We start from the raw sequence: 20,157 nt of genomic DNA on the forward strand, positions 1-20,157 counted from the left end.
TGTAGAATTAGGCCACGTGTCCACCAAAGCATTTTTTGGCCGTCTGGAAACGCTAGGCGCTCTGCTGAAAACGTCTTGCTGTGGGCGTTTAAGAGCGTTCTGGCTGCGCAGTGTTTTATTCAGTTGAGACTCTTGGCTTGTTATGATCCGCAATCAGTGTTAATTTTGACAGCAAATTTTGATTTAGTTTTAGTCAGTCTTTTGACTAAAATGCCATTTAGTTTTAGTCATATTTTAGTCACCTGAATTGTTTTTAGTTTTAGTCTAGTTTTAGTCGACTAAATATCATAAGATTTTAGTCGAATAAATCTACTTTAGATTTAGTCTCCTAACATCTAATGAGTTTAGTTAAATTGAAATACATTAAGCATTCAAGCTCCATTTAATTTTGACATAATTTTGTTTTTGACATTAAAAATACACGAAAGAGAGCTCAATTCACTTTTTTGTTTGTTTTTTTAAAAACATCTATATAGTTTTTATAACTTTGTATTTCTTTTAGTTAGTAGGCCATATCAGGTAAAGCTAAAGCTTCAAATAAGTTTGTTTATTTATTTATTTTTAATTTCAGTTAACATTTATTTAATTTCAAGTAATTATTTTTTTAAATGGTTTTAGTTAACTATTATAACCCTGATACTTTATTGAATATGCGTCAAATACTGGTCTTTCCTCCTGACTAAGAATTAAATGGGAATTAAATTAAATACAGAATTTATTGTGTAACCAAATACGAATATACTGTATAATGCGTGACTTTTAAATTATAAACAAGCTCGAAATACACCGGGATTCTTATTTTGAAATGTCTGCTGCGCCTCTGTTGCTGTTGCAGTTGCAGCTGCTCATTCAAGTTCAGGAGATAAAATATGCATTGTTACAACCGTCTAAAACATATTACTATATAATCATCATAAAGTAAACATTGTCATTATTCATCAGCATTAGTTCATATACATTTATGAGTGGCATAAATGTGCGCTATTCATTGATTGTGAACCGCTCTGGAGCGCTGGATTGGGGATGCGCGAGCCTTTAAAAGCGCAACAGCGCCGTGTTCTCCAGCGGTTAGATCAGCACGTTCGAATCAAATGTGCGCATCTGTTACACAAGATATCAGTTCTGACTGGATCTCTTCCCTAATCTTCCCTCCCTCACATTTTCGTCTTGTTTTTATTTGTTGACGAAAATGAGTTTTCGTCATAGTTTTAGTCATCGAACACTAGTTTTTATTTTAGTTATCGTCTCGTTTTCGTCATCGAACACTAGTTTTTATTTTAGTTATCGTCTCGTTTTCGTCAGTGAAAAAAGGTCATTGACGAAAATTATTCGTCAACGAAATTAACACTGTCCGGAATATCCGCGGAAGTGTTACTAGTATCTCATTTCACATGTAGTTTGTTTCTGTATTAATTCTATATAAAAATGCTGATACAATGTAAAGTATTTTCTCTGGCTCATGTTTTAAATTATTTTGTTCCGTTATTATACTGCTTGTTTTCATCCGTTGACATTGTACACACAGAATGTGGCGGTTGGTCGGAGTTGTATTTGTCCTGCCCCTCCTCCACTGTGATTGGACAGCTGGGTGAAAAGTGACAGTGACAAGCGCTGCGTTTTACTCTAAGTTGAACATTCTTCAACTTTCGGCGACCAGTAAACAACGCTGAACGCTCAGCGCTTGAGCGCGAAATACTCGCTCAGCGCCTTGTTACGCTCATGGCGCTTTGGTGGACGCACGGCCTAAACGTAAAATATGTGAAAAATAATGTGGTTTTTTTTTTTGTTACAGTGCACACAAACAAAATCAAGCCTTCGAAAAAAGCTGATCAACCACCCCTTTGGAGCATCACTCGTTCGAATCAGCTATCGCGTCTGTTTTAAGCCATTTAAACTTTTCCTTTTCGTTAAAACCCGAGCAAAGAACAACACTCGAAGCCTTCATATCTAAAAAAAGATGTTATCACTGTCTTACCGACTGGATTCGGCAAAAGTCTGATACCAGCTTGGCCCTTTGGTGGCTAAACGAATGGGTCTTAGCGAGAGCCCTCTGGTAGTGTTAATGTTTTACAAAATATAGTTTAAGTCCTTTTCAGGCGTGAATGTAGTTGTTTAAAGCTCAAATATGTGGTTTATTTATAAAGAGAGCGCCTTTTTTTAAATTTGATCTGCCGTTTTCGGAGTTGTGAGCTCCAGTGGTTCAGCGGCGCTCAATCAATCATTCAGCCCGCCGAGAGGCGCCTTTCCTCGGCCAGTCCTTCTGCCGTCTGCCGCTGGCTCAGATGTCTCTGTAGTGGTTAAACCGTCTCGTCTTGTGTAGATCTAACGGCTGATCTTTGCTCTTATTAATCTATAATTTGTTCCTAGACAGATCGTTTTGTCTGAGGGCAAAGTGAAGTTTCATAACTTTATATTTTTAAGATATTAAACTTTACCGTTGCAGTCTCCTAGCGCTGACTTTGACTGAATTGCTTTATTTATTGTATAGCTTCTTACACCTTTTACTTATACTTTTATAATTGCTATTGATGATCACACATAAACTGACATTTAACAAAAAGAGACTGGGTTGTGTTTTGTGTCATATTTAATTTATTACAGTGATAATCATAGCCTATATTATGTGTGTGTGTGTGTGTGTGTGTGTGTGTGTGTGTGTGTGTGTGTGTGTGTGTGTGTGTGTGTGTGTGTGTGTGTGTGTGTGTGTGTGTGTGTGTGTGTGTGTGTGTGTGTGTGTGTGTGTGTGTGTGTGTGTGTGTGTGTGTGTGTGTGTGTGTGTGTGTGTGTGTGTGTGTGTGTGTGTGTGTGTGTGTGTGTGTGTGTGTGTGTGTGTGTGTGTGTGTGTGTGTGTGTGTGTGTGTGTGTGTGTGTGTGTGTGTGTGTGTGTGTGTGTGTGTGTGTGTGTGTGTGTGTGTGTGTGTGTGTTTTTAAATGTAAACGAAAAGAGGCTGGGTTTTTTATATTTCGTTTTGTTATAAACATGCATTGACGATAATATGCATTGCCTGCACTACATATATACTGAGTGATACTGTCAAGAACGCTGCTCGTCCATTAGCAGAGTAGGCGGATTAGTGTCCTCCCGTCCTCGGGAGTTCATTCTCCAGAGTCAAACTTGGTAAGTCACGGACGCAAGTCAGAAAAAAAAAAAATGTAAACATAATAATAGCCACACGAATGTGGTTCAGGCAACGCGTAGCTAGGCCTACATTGATTATCTTATATATTTATAATAAAACGAAGTATAAAACACCCTGCCTCTTTTCGTTTACATTTTAAAAATAATATATATGTGGTTTAGGTAAGGTGACCAGATTTCTGAAACGGAAACCGGGGACATTTCCTATTTGAGAACACAAGTACAGACAAGAACACATTGAGAAACGGCCAGAGTCTCAGATGTTTCTCCGTCGCTCTGCATACGTCATCTCCCTCATCGCTCTGATTGGTTTTAGGTCTATCCAATTGTGCCGAGAGGCATTTGAGCGACGCCCGTTGGTGACGCCCCTTTGGAAATGATTTGTCTATGAAGCTTTGCCAGACCATAACTCAGTTACTACTGAGAATGGTCTGGTTTTAACCAGGCTAGAAAATGAATACAGTTGAAATAAAGAATACATTTACAGCAAAACAGTTGCATCACAGTAAAATGGGGTTTCATGTTGACTTTAATAAACATACATTTTTCTCTAAAGAACAAAAGCTTTTTTCACTTTGAAATCTAGACATCACAGCCAAATTCAAAATGTGAAGGCATTAGCTGAATGACTCTCCCTCCATTCGGTCAAGGGCAGAAACCCTATTAAGATTAAATCAATGGAGGCTGATGGGAGACTGGAGAACAGTCTAAACTGATCGCCTCTTAATGTGACACAGGGCAGAATAAGAGGGTGAAATGACATTCTGGGCTACAGAAACAAATGTCTCTGTGGAGAAACGAGGATTAAGACATTAAGGCTTTTTAGTTTTCCTCGTCTGTGACATTAACTACAGATGAAAGACTCTCTTGCAGATTGTTGGTCCACCATTACCAGACAAAATAATGAAAATGAAATGAGTAAAACAGATTATCGTCAGTGCTGTTTGATAGAGACACAGAAATTACACTCATTTTCATGATTGCTAAAACTCCCATCTGTTCTGCAGAGGGAGAAAAACAAGATAATGACAGTGCATGATTTTGAGGTTATACACGTAAAAAGGTGCATTTGCAAAAAGCAATATTTTCAGCCAAACTCATGACCTGATTGACTGGATAAGTGGAGACTTTCTGCCTTACAGAGCAGGAGAACTACATTACATGACAAACACATTAACGAAACCGGATCTGTGTAAGGCAGCAGCTTGAGTTCTCTGTTGATTTGTTCGCCACAGTCTGTAATTCCATCTGCTCTCCTTAAATCACACATATTTCAGGACCCCGTCTCGTCCATGGGAAAGAGCCCAGAGCGTACATAACATACGGAACACGATGAAGTAAAAGCCTTAAACTGCACAAAACCAGCCAAGTGCAGTCAGTGTTAACAAAAGGGCTTTGTTGAGACAAGCCATCGCCATGACCGCGGCTCTGAGACGTATGTAACAAAGAGCCCATTCACCTGCGGGAGAGGAATGTCAGGTGAGGGGATGATGGCTGAGCAGAGAGACATTTTAAGAACTGCAATCTTAAGCACACAGACAGAAACAGAAAAGCTAAGGACGAAAATAGGAACCAGCAAGAGTTGAAATAGCCTGCTTGCTCAATATCAGTGTTATTTTAGTATGGACATACTATTATTTTCCCCCCAGAATGTTTTATTCGTTTTTTAATAATAATTTGTTACATTTATACAGCGCTTTTCTAGGCACTCAAAGCGCTTAAAACATGAAATACAATTTTTTTATATTTTATTTCAGTTAATGATTATTTTATTTCAAGTAACGAAAATGTATTTTATGGTTTTACTTAACTATTATAATAACTATGCTCAATATGTCCGTCTATGACTAGATATTACTAGACAAAACCAATCCACCCATTTGAACTGTATTACAGGCAATCATAATGTCTTCATACAATGCCCCCAAAATGGCCAAAATTGAAAGAATGCATTAATGTATTTAAACCAAGGCCGAAAGCCGAAAACCGAAACACCGAAAGAAATTATGCCAAATATTAGTACCATTGCATTTATGGCTATGACTGTGTACTAACTTTACTAAAATCAAGGCATTGCAATTGCATACATTAATATTAAAGTTTCAAAGAATAAATCAATTACATGTTATGCCAATATTTATTTAGCACATTGCAACAATGCACAGTATAAAATAAAATTCAAACTAAAATGTTTAACTTGACCCCACTCATTTGTACATTAAAAAATAATGTACAGGCCTACAGAAAGGTTTTTAAATTAAATGTTCTCTCATAAAAACAAAGTGCATTTAGGTCTAGTGCATTTAAAATTGTTCTCTGTAGGACTACTACAAGAAAGTGCATTCAGAACAAGTGCAACTGCTTAAAGATACAACTATTTTCTCTGTAGGCCTTTAACATAATAGTGTATCAAAGCAAAGACTGCCATAGCCCATATGTTAACTGTAGAATAGGGGTGTAGCGGTACTCAAAACTGACGGTTCGGTACAGCAGTTTTACAAAATGACTTTTTATTTATTTTTATTGGTTAACTGAAAAAAAAAGAAATGAATTAAATTATAACTAAAAGTTTATTGAATATATTGCTCTAAACTATATAGGGAGCCCTTACTTGCACATTAATATTAAAGGTTAAAAACAGAGCCCAAACTATTAGCCTAAATTCAGTTGCTATGTATTTTTAGGTCTAATAATCAACACTCAAATAACATCGTACACAAACATGTACACTTCACATAAGGCAGTTTTTGCAATAACTTCTAAATCTAATTATAAAATAGTTTTTTATCCAATTCGTTGTTGAAATATAATCATTTATAAACAGTGTCTGTCATTTTATTTAAACATACATGAAATAATCAAGATATCATTAACAGGTTAAGTAGAATATAATTAATATAACGGCTAATATAGGTCATATATTTAGTGAAAGAGTTGATTTCTCTAGTGAACTAACAGCTGTGGACACTGAGGTGCCTGAGGTAAATGATCAGTCCTTCCAGAAAAATGCGGCTTTTTTTTGTGATTGTTGCGGGCAAAAATCCTTGATTATGCGGCACGTTTTCTTAAAAAATGCGATGAAAAATGCGGGATATTTATGCAATTTTATGAGATAAAATTGCGGGAACTTACAAAAACTGCGGTTTGATGAGAAAGAGAAAAAAAGCACTACATCACAGAAAGTGCTGGAATATTTAAGTTCTCATCTTGTTTTATTGAAATACATTTTTTTCAAAGATAGTATCTGTAATCTTAGGTAGTTTTTAATCACACTAATGAAAGTTCAAGTGTTCGTTTTTTAAATAAGTTTGGTTTTAGTTAGTCATTTGATTATATAAAACCAGGGGTGTGACTTCATGATTGACAGCTGAAATTGACAGCTTCTTAGCGAGCCAACTGATTTTTTCAGGATTTTCGGGAGGAGATTGGATCTTTAACTTTAAAGGGGTGGTTGATTATGATTTCACTTTTTAAACTTTAGTTAGCGTGTAATGTTGCTGTTTGAACATAAACAACATCTGCCAAGTTACGATGCTCAAAGTTCAAAGCAAAGGGAGATATTTTCTTTTAAAGAAATTGCTTTTTAAGGACTACAACAAACGGCTGGTAGGGACTACACAAGCTTCCTCCCGGGTTAGTGACATCATCAACCCTGAAATTTACATAAACACCACCCCCTGGGAACACACAACAAAGCCCATGTTGAGAATGTATAGATTATCATGACAAAATATGCTAATCAATGACTTGAAGATAGTTAACTCCACATCAGCTACATAAATTCATCATCTAAGCATTCAGGGACATCTTGTTGCGTTCTACATGTTGTCTCTCCATCATTGTCCTACTTCGGTTTGAACATAAAAGGCTGAACGGTTTCATTGCCTGTCTTCATGAGGTTATCAGAGCTGCTAACACAAGCTCTTGAAGCTCCGCCCCATGAGCAGCAGCTCATTTGCATTTAATGGGTGACACAAAAACGGCATGTTTTTGCTCACCCTCAAAAAGTGACACATTTAACATGCTATAAAAATGTTCTGGGGGGTATTTTGAGTTAAAACGTCATACAAACCCCTTTAATTTCAACATTTCTGTAACTGTTTATTTCACACCGACATAATGCTGCGGGAGTGTGGGCGGGGCCTTGATAGCGCAGCTGTACTTCACGCTCATTACTTCGTAGACTCAGGTCCCGAATCAGCGATTTTGGGACACTGGCAGCTTCACTTTTTTACAACGGAAGAAAGTCGTCCATCTTTTTTACAGTCTATGATCCACAGTCATGAATACATAACTACAAATACACACATATTACATCTGTTGGCACTGTCATGTAATCTACCCTGTCCGCCGTTTTGTTGTTCTGCGCTATTTCCCATGACTTCATGACAGAAATCTCTAAATGGAAGCAGCAGGTCATCTGGTTACTGTTTTAGAAATATTGCATATTCAGATATACAACTCATTTGGCATGCTGATTTTTGCACATTCACTATAAGAAATAGCATAATTGAATGCAATTTGCTCAAACAAAAAGGCGAAGTTAGTTGCTGAGAAAAGGTCTAGCATCATTTGTTTGCAGAAGCCACGTCTATTTCAAGTCTAATGCAATGACATTCATACATTTTTAAGTATTTAACTGCACTATGTAACTATAAAGGAGCACTGTCTAGCAGCAACCCTGCGCAACATCTAAATCTCACAGACACAATACTGCACACTAATGAGATAAGGTGCTCAAAACAGCAGATGACTGACCCAGGGGACGTGAGAAGCCCTTAATCATAAGGGATGTTTCTCCACTGTTGGGAAATCTGCAGGATTAACCCTGAACGCTACACGCTATAATCTTCCTTCATCACGGTCTGCTAAACAATACTACAGTGTGGCAGTGTGTCCTATGGGTTCTCCTAAATCTGAGTTGCTGCAGAATAGATCAAGTGCAAACAATAGTGTACAAACATGGGTCATTCCATGTCAAATCAACCACATTTCAAAAACACAGAGAATTTCTGCTCAAATTTTTTAAATGTTGAAAGACAAAACATAAATAGTGGTTTACTCAATAAATATTCATCTATGACATTTAATATTTTGGCTTTCATTACTATTTTGTGGAGGCGGGTTAAAATGTCCATTTTCACCTGAGATTACAGGGCGTAAAAATGATTTTAGAAAGATGGCAGCATCATTATTTTATAATGTTTGTTGCATTATATGCCAATGGTAACTCAAGAAGTATTAAAGATATGTTAATATCCTTTTAGATTTTGGTTCTTGAACTATTCTTTTGGTATCTTCATTTTGAATTTTGATTTAATTCCAGTCTCGATATCTCAATAAGCCTTTAAGAATAAATTGTTAAATGGGACACATTCTCAATGGTCAAAAAAACTAATGTGGGTCACTTTGCATACAGCTGATACTTTTTTCTTTTAAAGAGGGATGTCTAAACTAGAAATGTATCTTGTTTCAAAATTGCAACAATTGCATAGAACATAGTACCATTACCATAAATATTATTTTTCCAAAGTTTGCATGCTTGTAACTCTAGAAGTAGTAAAGATATATTGCAATATGATTTTACATTCTGGTTCTTGGCAAACGTTTCTTGCGGGATGTTAGTTTTTAAGGCCCCTGGTTCAATCACAGAGATGTGTGGGGGGGATCTCAATGCGGCTCCATGTCCAAATTGTTGAACATAGCCAATTTTCAATAGTTAAAGGGGCTATATGCAACTTTTTCCCCAAAATAAACGTAACAATAGCCTTTTTATTTTACCATTTATGACTCAAAGATCTCCTGATGAGCATACTGACACCTTGTCCGCTCACAGTGGGTGCACCTATAAGTCTGTATCCTATTTTTCATATTTTCTGGCGGGTCGTCTTTTCCCGCGCTGTCTGCGGATGTGACGTCACCACCACTGCGAGAGCCAGCAGAAAATGAGAGCAGTTCTGTTTTTTGGCCACAGGTGTCAGTCGCGAGTTTAAATTTCAGAAAAACGCATATAGCCCCTTTAAAAACCAAATGTGGATCACTTTCCACATAGCTGATACTTATTGTAATTAAAGGGGGAATGTCTGAAGAATAAATAATGTTGGAACTAGAAATGTAGCTTGTTTCCCATCATCAAAATAAATGGATAGAACATACCTGTCGGGGTACCAAAAATACACTGAAATGGTCAAGTTGTGCACAGTATGTAAGTTTCGCCGCTAGAGGCCGCTTATTCAAAACTAAGGCGTAGCTTGTGCATGGAATCATGGGAGTTGTTGTCTTGACTCTTCACTTCATCAGCCGATGGAAAGGAATCCGACGGACTCGGGCAGAAATGTTCATGTTCATGAATGAGCGAATGTATTAAAGTTTTATTTACATCATGGTTGGTATGAAGCAAGACGTGTCTAGAGCCCTTGGGAGCGAATGCTAATGAGAGAGACCTGTGCAAAACACCGGTCACAGAGCTTTTATTTATGCTTATGCAGCAGTCGGCCGCTTCTGCTCTTTTCGTTGTGTGAGGTAAAACAATCAAACTAAATACATTTGAGTGTGTTGAAAGATGTGTTATAATGTTACTCTGTGCATTCGCTCGGTGGCTGCTATGAGAGACTTGTTGCACTTTGCAGTAATCTAGATCGATATTAGAATATCATAATAAAAACTGGATGGCTACTCTCTCTGGTTATGCTAGCCACTTGACAAAATGGTGTTGTCTGTGAGGCATGATAAAAACATTACTCAAGGGGAATCAAGAAAACAAGCGATTCAAACAATAAGACTCACTGTGTTGTGCTGTATAACAATGATTTGTTTTCTGCTGACATATCGTAACAGCTGCTCGCCTGTCTATATGAAATATCATCTTTGGTGTTTCCATGGTTTCTACGGAAATCAAGGGTAGCACGGAAATGACGTCATTGACAGGCGACGCAAGGACACAGACCGTAACACTGGTTAAAATATCTGGGGCTGTATTCACAAAGCATCTTAAGGATAAAAGTAGCTTCTAACTTGCTGACTTAGGAGAAACTCTTAAAAATAATGGGTGTGTCAGTCCTAATTTTAGGACTCCTACATTTTTGTTCTAAGAGTATTTCACAAAGCATTTTAGCGCTAAAATCAGCTCCTAAATCTGTGAAAACTTAGGAGAAGTCAAGAGGACTCCTAAGTCACTAAGACCAAATCACAAACAATCCTAATGGCGGTTGTGGACCTTTCTCCTCTCTCTCCCTTCCACTTTGCTTCCTGTCTTCTCACTGTCCAATCATAATAACAATTTTATTTGAATATGGCAACATTCTTATTTTAAAACCTTTATTTGAATATGGCAACATGATACCTCATTCTACAGATTAAATCACTGACAGAGACCCCTCCCCCATCAGCCAATCACTGTGGGCATAGTTGGTAAGCGTGATGACATCATCCATTGCAACGAGGTCAACCCCGCCCTTACTCTTAACTTAACACTTCTCTCTATTCCTTAGTAAAAGTTGGTCTCAGCAGCTTTGTGAATAGGTTTTAGTAGACAACTCTCAACAAAGAACTTTTACTGCTATTAGCAGAACTCTTAGTAGTAAGCCCCTGACTTCTCTGGATTTAAATATAGTTGGAAACCTTTGGGATAATGTAAGTACACAGATCACACAAAAAACATTGTTCTAGTGGTTTTTGAATATTTTAATCTAAAAATCTTACATATGGTGCCTTTAACTTGTCCTCAGTAGTCTAGTCATTTGATTCTATATTTGATTCCATTTCAGAGATATTTGGAAAGAGGGATTTTGTTCATTTTAACAGCTTCTGAAGCTAGCAAGAGTACAAATATGCAGTATCGTAACTACATGTTTGAAACAAGTTTCATGCCACATGTGTTTGCTCTCCCCACACATTGTATTCACATCAATAAACCAAGATTTGCCTTGCCTGGATTGTTTAAGTACTACAATTTCCTTTTGTTATAACATGCAAAGCATAGTCACATATCGAGTAGTACCCTATACACTGCTAAGGGGCATATTTGGTGGAATCAGTGATAATACCTCTCACATTTTTAAACATTAATGGGCTCTCACACTTGAAATAGTTTGCCCTTAATGGAATAAACCCTGGGTAAATGGGAATTCAGGGTTTTTATTTTATGTTTTACACAGCTCATACATTACCTGCAGTTAACAATTAATCCTTGAAAAAGGGCAATTCAACAATTTGGATATAGAGCTGCATTGAAATCCCAATATCACTGGGATTGATATAGGGCCTAAAAAATGAAGATTCCAATGAAACATTTCCTAGGAACCAGAATCTAAAAGGATATTAAGATATCTTGAAATCTCATTCTCATTAATTTCTGGAAATTAACCATAACAAAGATTGCCAATTTGCTAAAGTCACCAAATTTTACTAATAGATCTACCAATCTGTGTGTAAAAATAAAATGAGTAGGGTTGGGTATCGTTTGGGTTTTTTTCGATTCCGGTGCCAAACCGATACTTTTAAAACGGTTCCGGTGCCTAAACCGTTGCCCTGACGGTGCCCTGACACTTTGGACCCTCTTCAGTTTGCCTATCGTCCCAATAGATCGACTGAAGATGCCATTTCTCACGTCCTTCACTCCTGCCTCACTCACATCGACAGCAAAAGTGGGAACTATGTCAGGCTGCTATTTATTGACTATAGCTCAGCCTTTAACACCATAGTTCCCATTAAGCTAACACACAAACTCCTGGATCTAGGCCTGAATTCTTCTCTCTGCCTCTGGATTGAAGATTTCCTCACTGGCAGACCCCAGGCGGTGAGAATAGGCCAGTTCACCTCCACCTCCATCACCCTGAGTGTTGGAGCTCCACAGGGCTGTGTGCTGAGTCCCCTGCTCTACTCTCTCTACACCCATGACTGTTTGTCCACACACAGCTCCACCTCTATCATCAAGTTTGCTGATGATACTGTTGTCCTGGGTCTCATCTCCAACAACAATGAGACGGCATACTTGGACGAAGTGGAGCAACTGACATCATGGTGCCAGGACAACTGTCTCTCTCTGAATGTTAACAAGACCAAAGAACTGATTGTGGACTTCAGGAAGAGACAGCATCGGTCATACTCCCCTCTCATGATCAGCGGGACACCGGTAGAGAGAGTGAGCAGCTTCAAATACCTGGGTGTGAACATCTCCGAGGATCTGACCTGGACTACACACATCCAGACACAGGTGAAAAAAGCCAGGCAAAGACTGTACCACCTGCGCCAGCTGAGGAAATTCAGGGTTTCACCAGCCATCCTGAAAACTTTCTATCGAGGGGCGATAGAAAGTGTCCTGACTCAGTGCATCACAGCGTGGTACGGGAACAGCACCAGTCACGACTGCAAAGCCCTGCAAAGAGTGGTGCGCTTATCCGAGCGCATCTCAGGCTCAGCTCTCCCGTCTCTGCAGGACATCTACACCAAACGCTGCAGAGGTAGAGCTACTAAAATCATCAGAGACATTAATCACCCTGCAAACTCTCACTTCACCCTGCTGCCATCTGGTAAGCGCTTCCGTAGCCTGATGGCAAAGACTGAAAGACTCAGGAGGAGTTTCTTCCCCCAGGCCATCAGACTCCTGAACTCAGTCACGTGACTTCACTTCACCCCGCACACGCATAAACATACAGTTTTTTAACATTAACATCCACATACTGCAATTGCACTGCACTTTACGTTCCTATTGTTACTGCGTAACAACCTGTAATAAACCTTGCACATTATACTTCTTTATATATACATATTATATATTTTATGTTAACCACTTATTTTTAAGTCTACAGTTTATCTCACTTATCATATCCACATATTTTTTATATATTTTTTTAATCTTATTTCCTATTTTTATCTTTTACTTGATTTATTTATAATTCTACTTATGTTAATACTTTTTATTCTAATTTTAATCTATTTCTATTTAATTTCTTGTAACTGTTATTTGCACTGTCCATGGAGCGGACCTGTTTACATTTCACTGCCAGTTGTATATTGTGTATATAACTGTGTATGTGACAAATAAAACTCTTGAATCTTGAATCTTGAATCTTGAATCTAAACGGTGCCTGAACCGATACTTTTTTTTTTTTAAAGGCCACAAAACGAGGTGGATGACATTAAATGGCTTTTTATTTTTTTATTTAAATTGAACCATTTATTAAAAGTTTAATGTATACTTAAATGTATGAATATAAATAAATACAAAACACAATTTACTTATTTACAAATTATAATTGACTTATTTACAAATTCACAGTAAAACCTAATAGCCACCTAACCCAACTACAACAAGCCTAATATAGCTCTAAATAACAGTTACAGTAATAACAGCAGTAGGCCTAGTCTGTATTCTTGATCTGCTACTAACCAGCTTCGAGCTTTAGCTTTATTTTGAAATATGATCATATTCTCTGGCTAAATATTTTAGAACGCATCGCCTTAATGTTTCCATAACGACGCGTCATGTTTCTCACATGACAACAGCGGCCGCAATAACGGTGACAGCTCAGCTGTATCGGGTTTATTTCATTTTTTATTTTTATTCAAAATATTCACAAACTTCTTAACTGTGTCACGAACTATCTGATGTTCAAATGTGTGAGTCAATGTGTGTTAGTTGATCTATAAAGCGCAATGGGCGGCGCCATGTTAGTTTGCGCCTCAGAATCGGATCTGTCGGATTTACAACACTTGAGTTCATTCTCGTCTTACAAAATACATGAAAGTAAGTGACCAGTGAACTGGAGGAAGAATAGAGTAAACGATATAGCTACTATATAATGTGCATGTATCTGATGTGAATAAAACACGTAACGTTAGTCAAATTATAACCGCCTGAAAGGATTGTCATTGCCGCTTTCATAGACATCAGTGTGTGTGTTTTGCTAGTAGCCTACTTATGAGCATTTAAATGTCTGAAACCTGGAATAAACATGATGTGGTTTAAAACACTGAATAGTTGTCATGAGTTGTGATGTGACCAGCGCTGAGCGTCTGTCTCTGGCTCGGTGCCAGCCAAAGCACGCAAAAGCACGTTTGAATTTTGGCACCGAAATGAGCAACCGAAATCTGCGTTCTGATTCGGTCCGGTACATACCGGTTATATAAGTACCGGTGCCATATTGGAACCGGATTTCGGTACCCAACCCTAAAAATGAGTCCTGCCACATTTCTAAAAATAATTTTTACCCTCCTGAATTTGGCTACAAATCTCAGAAAATATTGGATTTCTCAGTAAATATTCATTTCATTCATGACATTTAATATGTGATCCGACTCCGGTGTGATCTTGGTTGTGAAACGTATTTGCGCACCGGAGAGAGTTGTCGGCGATTCTTCCTTTTGTGAAGTCATGCAGTGTGAAAACTCCCGTCACCGATCCATCGTGCAGTGTAAACAGTGTGAAAAGAGCTGTGATCCGATGAGTTTGAAAATCGTGCAGTCTGAACTCAGCATAGATATGATTTCGGAGAGATTTGACACGCCTGATTGAAGAGAACATGATGTTAATCAAGAAGTTTGTTTACCAAAGGAAGCTCTCTAAACTGTATAATTCTGTGTGGTTAGAAATAATTCTACTGCTAACCTACTTTAAGTCAAATAATTATTTATTAATTTTTAATGTCTGTAAATAAATTTCATATTTTAAAAACCATAGATTGAGTTGAAATCATTGTTATTTGGTGCTTAAGAAATGTAAATTCTGGGTACCCCGTGAATAGACTAAATCTTACATATTAATAGACAAATGTAATCTTATTTCATCTTGATGCTTGATGTCCTCAGATTATTTTTATTAATTGAACAATATATAAAAACAAGATATGGTTTGTAATAGCCTACTGATTATAGGCGTCCATACCCCCATCTTCCATATCGCTTATCCTATATTGGGTCGCAGGTGTGCTGGATGATGACTGACGTACAGCGGGGTAATGTTATAAAAGATGTTAGGGGAACGTTAAAATAACGTTCTACAAACTAAAAACTAACATTCTATTTCCATGAAGAGAAATTTCCTGGCTAACCAAGAACAAACCTTAAAAAAAAAAAGAACATTCTGGGAACCAAAAATTATTGGCTGGGACATCAGTCATTCAAGTCAGTGCTTGGCTAACGCATTCATGTTATTGATACAGTTATTGATACAGTTCCCACATGTGCACTAGGGCTGGGACGGTATGGATTTTTTCTTACCGCGGTTGAAAAGCAAGAAATTCCCGCGGTTCAGCGGTAAACCGCTTTAAATGGCCCCCGCTCGACTTTCGCGCACAGCCGCACACGCACACCCCAGCGCAGGCAATTGAACATAATAAGGAACATGTTTATTTTAGTTCTGTCAAACGATTAAAATATTTAATCGCGATTAATCGCATTAATGCCATAGTTAACTCACAATTAATCACAATTAATCGCACATTTTTATTTATTCTAAATGTCCCTTGATTTCTTTTTGTCCCATTATTTTTTCTTATTTTAATGCTCTTATCAACATAGAAAAGTGGATCGGCTTGCTTTGTTCAAATGTTTGTTTTATTGAAAACAACATTGGCATACTGTAGTGTTCGATTTCACACCAACATTCTCACTTGAAGCAGTCATTCACACTTGGAGCAAATAATCGCTCACACAATGTAACACTGTCCATCAATAAAAGGGTGAAAAAAAATACTTTGTTGCACAAACAGCCCCTTCAACAGCCCTTTCTAAGGGATCAAAACAGGGTGATACAAAATAAAATTACAAAGTGCACATGCAAGGTAAACTAGGACTCCGCCTATAGTGCAGTTAAACCAGGGGTCGCCAACTAGCGGACTCCGGTCCGAATCCGGACCGCGAAGCCTTTTGACGTAGGCTAATGAAACAGTTAACGTTGCAATGCTCACTGTTGCGTTCAGACCCAGACGCGCGGTCAAGCATGCAGGTACACCGGACGCGAATGACGCGACATGCACGCCGCTTAATTCGCGCCGCAGAATGTCTATTTGCGTCTTTGCATTGACTTAAATCACTCGCGCAAAACGCTTCATTCGCGTCCGGTGTGAATGCACCATCAGAGCAGAAAGCAGCGCTCAAGACAAGCACTTTTAGTTGAAGACCCCTGAGTTAAACCATGGCATAATACGTTTCTCATTTCGGCGTCTCACGCTTGCCATCCACGTCTACTCTTTTAATGGCCCAAACAAGTGTGGGCAGCCGCAGCGTGCCTGATGTTTTGTTTCCGGTCTAGCTACATCCGGAGTGGTGTTGTAGTTTTTCTAACGTTACTAGTTGCTGCAACAGCATGTGAAAAAACTACAAAGTTTGTTAGACCAAAAAGAACGTTAATCTCGCGATAAAAAAATTGACGCCGTTAAAATAGGTTTGCGTTAACGTCGTTAATAACGCGTTTAACTGACAGCACTAGTTTATTTTACATTTATTTTTTCACGTTTAGAACAGGAACAATTAGAACAGAAATGGAATGATATCTGAAAAAAAAAAAGTGCTGGCAAAACGAAATATAGACTAGGCTATGGTTACCATCCCAGCCTTCATATTTTTTCCTGAGAGAGCAGATCAGATCACGACAGAGATTTGATGATGGAACAGCATAAACAAAGACAAACAAACATTTTTATTTATCGGTATTGATCAGTAATATATATTTATTTGTTTATTTATTTCCCATATTTTTACTTTCATATTACAGTCGTCGTCATTAAACAATCACTTAAACTATAACGACTTTTGCGCACACCCGCCCATATAATAGCCTATAGCCTAATATATTATTTATATTTATAGTATTTATATTTTTATATAACATATTTTAAAATATTCAGGCTATTAATTTACATTTAGCTACAATTTACACCTCGTGTGCGCTTTTGTCTCAGTGGTTAATGAAGAATAACGAAGGCTCAAGACTATTTAATTTAACAAAGTGTAGTCACTCGCTGCTCACACTACCTTGATTGTATATTATGCTACTTTTATTATTTATATTTAGTTTTTATATTTTATAACATTTACATATTTATATTATTTTACATATCTCGTGTGGTGTGCGCTTTTGTCTCAGTGGTTCAAGGGTATTTAACGAAGACTTTTTAGGCTAATTTAACAAGGCTATTTAGGCTAATGATTGTATATCACATACATATACATTATTTATATTTATGTTATTTATATTACATAAATAATTATATATATATAAATTAATTAATAAAATTAATAAATTTATATATAGGCTATATGCCTATCTCGTGTGCGCTTTTGTCTCAGTGGTGCTATTTAACGAAGGCTATTTAATTTTACAAAGTGTCGCTGCTCACACTACCGTGATTGTATAGCCTATTACTTATTATTTATATTTATATTTCATATTTTTACATATTCATATTAATTTATATATCTCGTATGCGCTTTTGTCTCAGTGGTTCAAATATTTAACGAAGGCTATTTGATTTAACAAAGTGTCGCACACTACTGTGCTTATAAGCCTGCCAGACGGATATCTTTTTCGATAGCCTTTTAATGAAATTGGAATTTCAGAATCGCATAGCCAACTTATATTTAATTGCCTACAATAGATTATTTATTGATTATATTGAATGAAATTTCGCAGGCTCAGCTTATTTGTAGTCAATCTTTCCCAAACAGAGTTGGAAGAGAGTAAAAACTTACCAGTACTAAGGAGTGCTGAGGCAGATCCAGCTCAGTTTGTTCTTTCTGAAGCCGTTTTTTTTTTGTTGCCAGCTATGGGAGAAATCGGTCAGAGTTCGACACAAACCCATGGCCCGGGCGGTGCGTTCTTTTTCTGCTTTCATGACTTCTATCTCCCTACCCGCTATTGTCGGCTGCGCAACCATGTGAGAGAATTGTGTTAAGCACGTGCAATTAAAAACTGAGGTCCTGCTTATGCGCCTGTATTTTATGCTTTAGTAAAATTAAATTCAAATTATAGGCTAAAAGACATTACACAGGTACAAATGGAATGTTATAATGGAACATTGCGCTCCCAACTCGCAAAAGGTCGGATTTGCTCCATCTTTTGTTATGTCAAGGTTTAGAAAACCTTGAATCCATATAAGACACACGTCATTAGACACAATCCATGTCATTAGAATCAATGAATCCATGGAATTAGACACAACGTGCACACATGGGCAGGCCAATGTTTTTTTTTTTTTTTTTTTTTTTGCGGTGATGGCGGTGACGATCTCAGACCCACGGTAGGCGTCACGTGACCACGGTATTGCGGTAATGCGGTAACCGTCCCAGCCCTAATGTGCGCTGCAATAAGCAAGAGATTAATGTACATCTAGCCGGTTGTTATCGCAGAATAAACCCCGACAGAGTGATCAGGATAACAACCGGCTGGATGTACATTATCCCGCTTATTACTACACACGGCTACTTGCCGCATAAGTAAATAATAACAACCCCAAATCAGAAAAAGTTGGGACAGTATGGAAAACACACACACACAAAAAAGAAGTGATTTCTAAATTTACTTTGACTTATATTTCATTGCAGACAATATGAACACAAAATATTTCATGTTTTGTCTGGTCAACTTCATGTCATTTGTAAATATGCATCCTTTCCTGTCATTCAGACCTGCAACACATTTAAAAAAAAGTTGGGACAGGAGCAATTTAGGGCTAGTAATGAGGTAAAATGGTTAAATAATGATGTGATTTGAAACAGGTGATGTCAACAGGTGATTGTAATTATGATTTGGTACAAAAGCAGCATCCAAGAAAGGTCTAATCCTTTAGGAGCAAAGATGGGCCGAGGATCGCCAGTTTGCCAACAAATACGTGAGAAAATTATTGAAATGTTTAAAAACAATGTTCCTCAAAGAAAGATAGGAAGATATTTGGATATTTCACATTCAACAGTGCATAACATAATTAAAAGTTTCAAGGAATCTGGAGGAATTTCAGTGCGTAAAGGACAAGGGCGCAAGCCTAAGTTGAACAACCGTGATCTCCGATCCCTCAGGCGGCACTGCATCAAGAATCGTCATTCATCTATAAGCGATATCACCACATGGGCTCAGGACTACTTTGGCAAACCTTTGTCAAGTGCCACAATACGTAGTTACATCCACAAATGCCAGTTAAAACTGTACTGTGCCAAAAGGAAGCCCAATGTTAACAGTGTCCAGAAGCGCCGTCGACTTCTCTGGGCTCAGAGGCATCTGGGATGGACCATCACACAGTGGAAATGTGTACTGTGGTCAGATGAATCAGTATTTGAGGTATTTTTTGGGAGGAATGGACGCTGTGTGCTCCGGACCAAAGAAGAAAAGGATCATCCAGACTGTTACCAGCAACAAGTCCAAAAGCCAGGGTCTGTCATGGTATGGGGTTGTGTCAGTGCCCTTGGCAAAGGTAACTTGCACTTCTGTGAAGGCACCATTAATGCTGAAAAGTACATAGAGATTTTGGAGCATAATATGCTGCCTTCAAGAAGACATCTTTTCCAAGGACGTCCATGCATATTTCAACAAGACAATGCAAAACCACATTCTGCACACATTACAAAGTCCTGGCTGCGGAGGAAGAGGGTACGGGTACTTGACTGGCCGGCCTGCAGTCCCGACCTGTCTCCAATAGAGAATGTGTGGCGCATTTTGAAGTACAAAATGCGACAACAAAGACCCCGTACTGTTGCCCACCTTAAGACTTGTTTGCAGGAAGAATGGGACAAAATTACACCTGAAACACTTCATCACTTGCTGTCTTCAGTCCCTAAACGTCTTTTGAGTGTTGTGAAAAGGAATGGCAACATTACAAAGTGGTAAATGCTTGACTGTCCCAACTTTTTTTTAAATGTGTTGCAGGTCTGAATGACAGGAAAGGATGCATATTTACAAATGACATGAAGTTGACCAGACAAAACATTAAATATTTTGTGTTCATATTGTCTGCAATGAAATACAAGTCAAAGTAAATTTAGAAATCACTTCTTTTTTTTTAATTAGCATTTTCCATACTGTCCCA

General features: G+C 37.9%; 1 protein-coding gene across 2 annotated transcripts in view; it reads right to left on the minus strand.

Annotated features, from left to right (window-relative positions):
* stag1a (STAG1 cohesin complex component a) overlaps nt 1-20,157 on the minus strand; it is an 87,052-nt gene that overhangs the window by 56,225 nt on the left and 10,670 nt on the right. The gene's annotated exons all lie outside the window — the stretch shown is intronic.

This window comes from Gobio gobio, assembly GCF_949357685.1.
Source record: "Gobio gobio genome assembly, chromosome: 6".
Lineage (NCBI taxonomy): Eukaryota > Metazoa > Chordata > Actinopteri > Cypriniformes > Gobionidae > Gobio > Gobio gobio.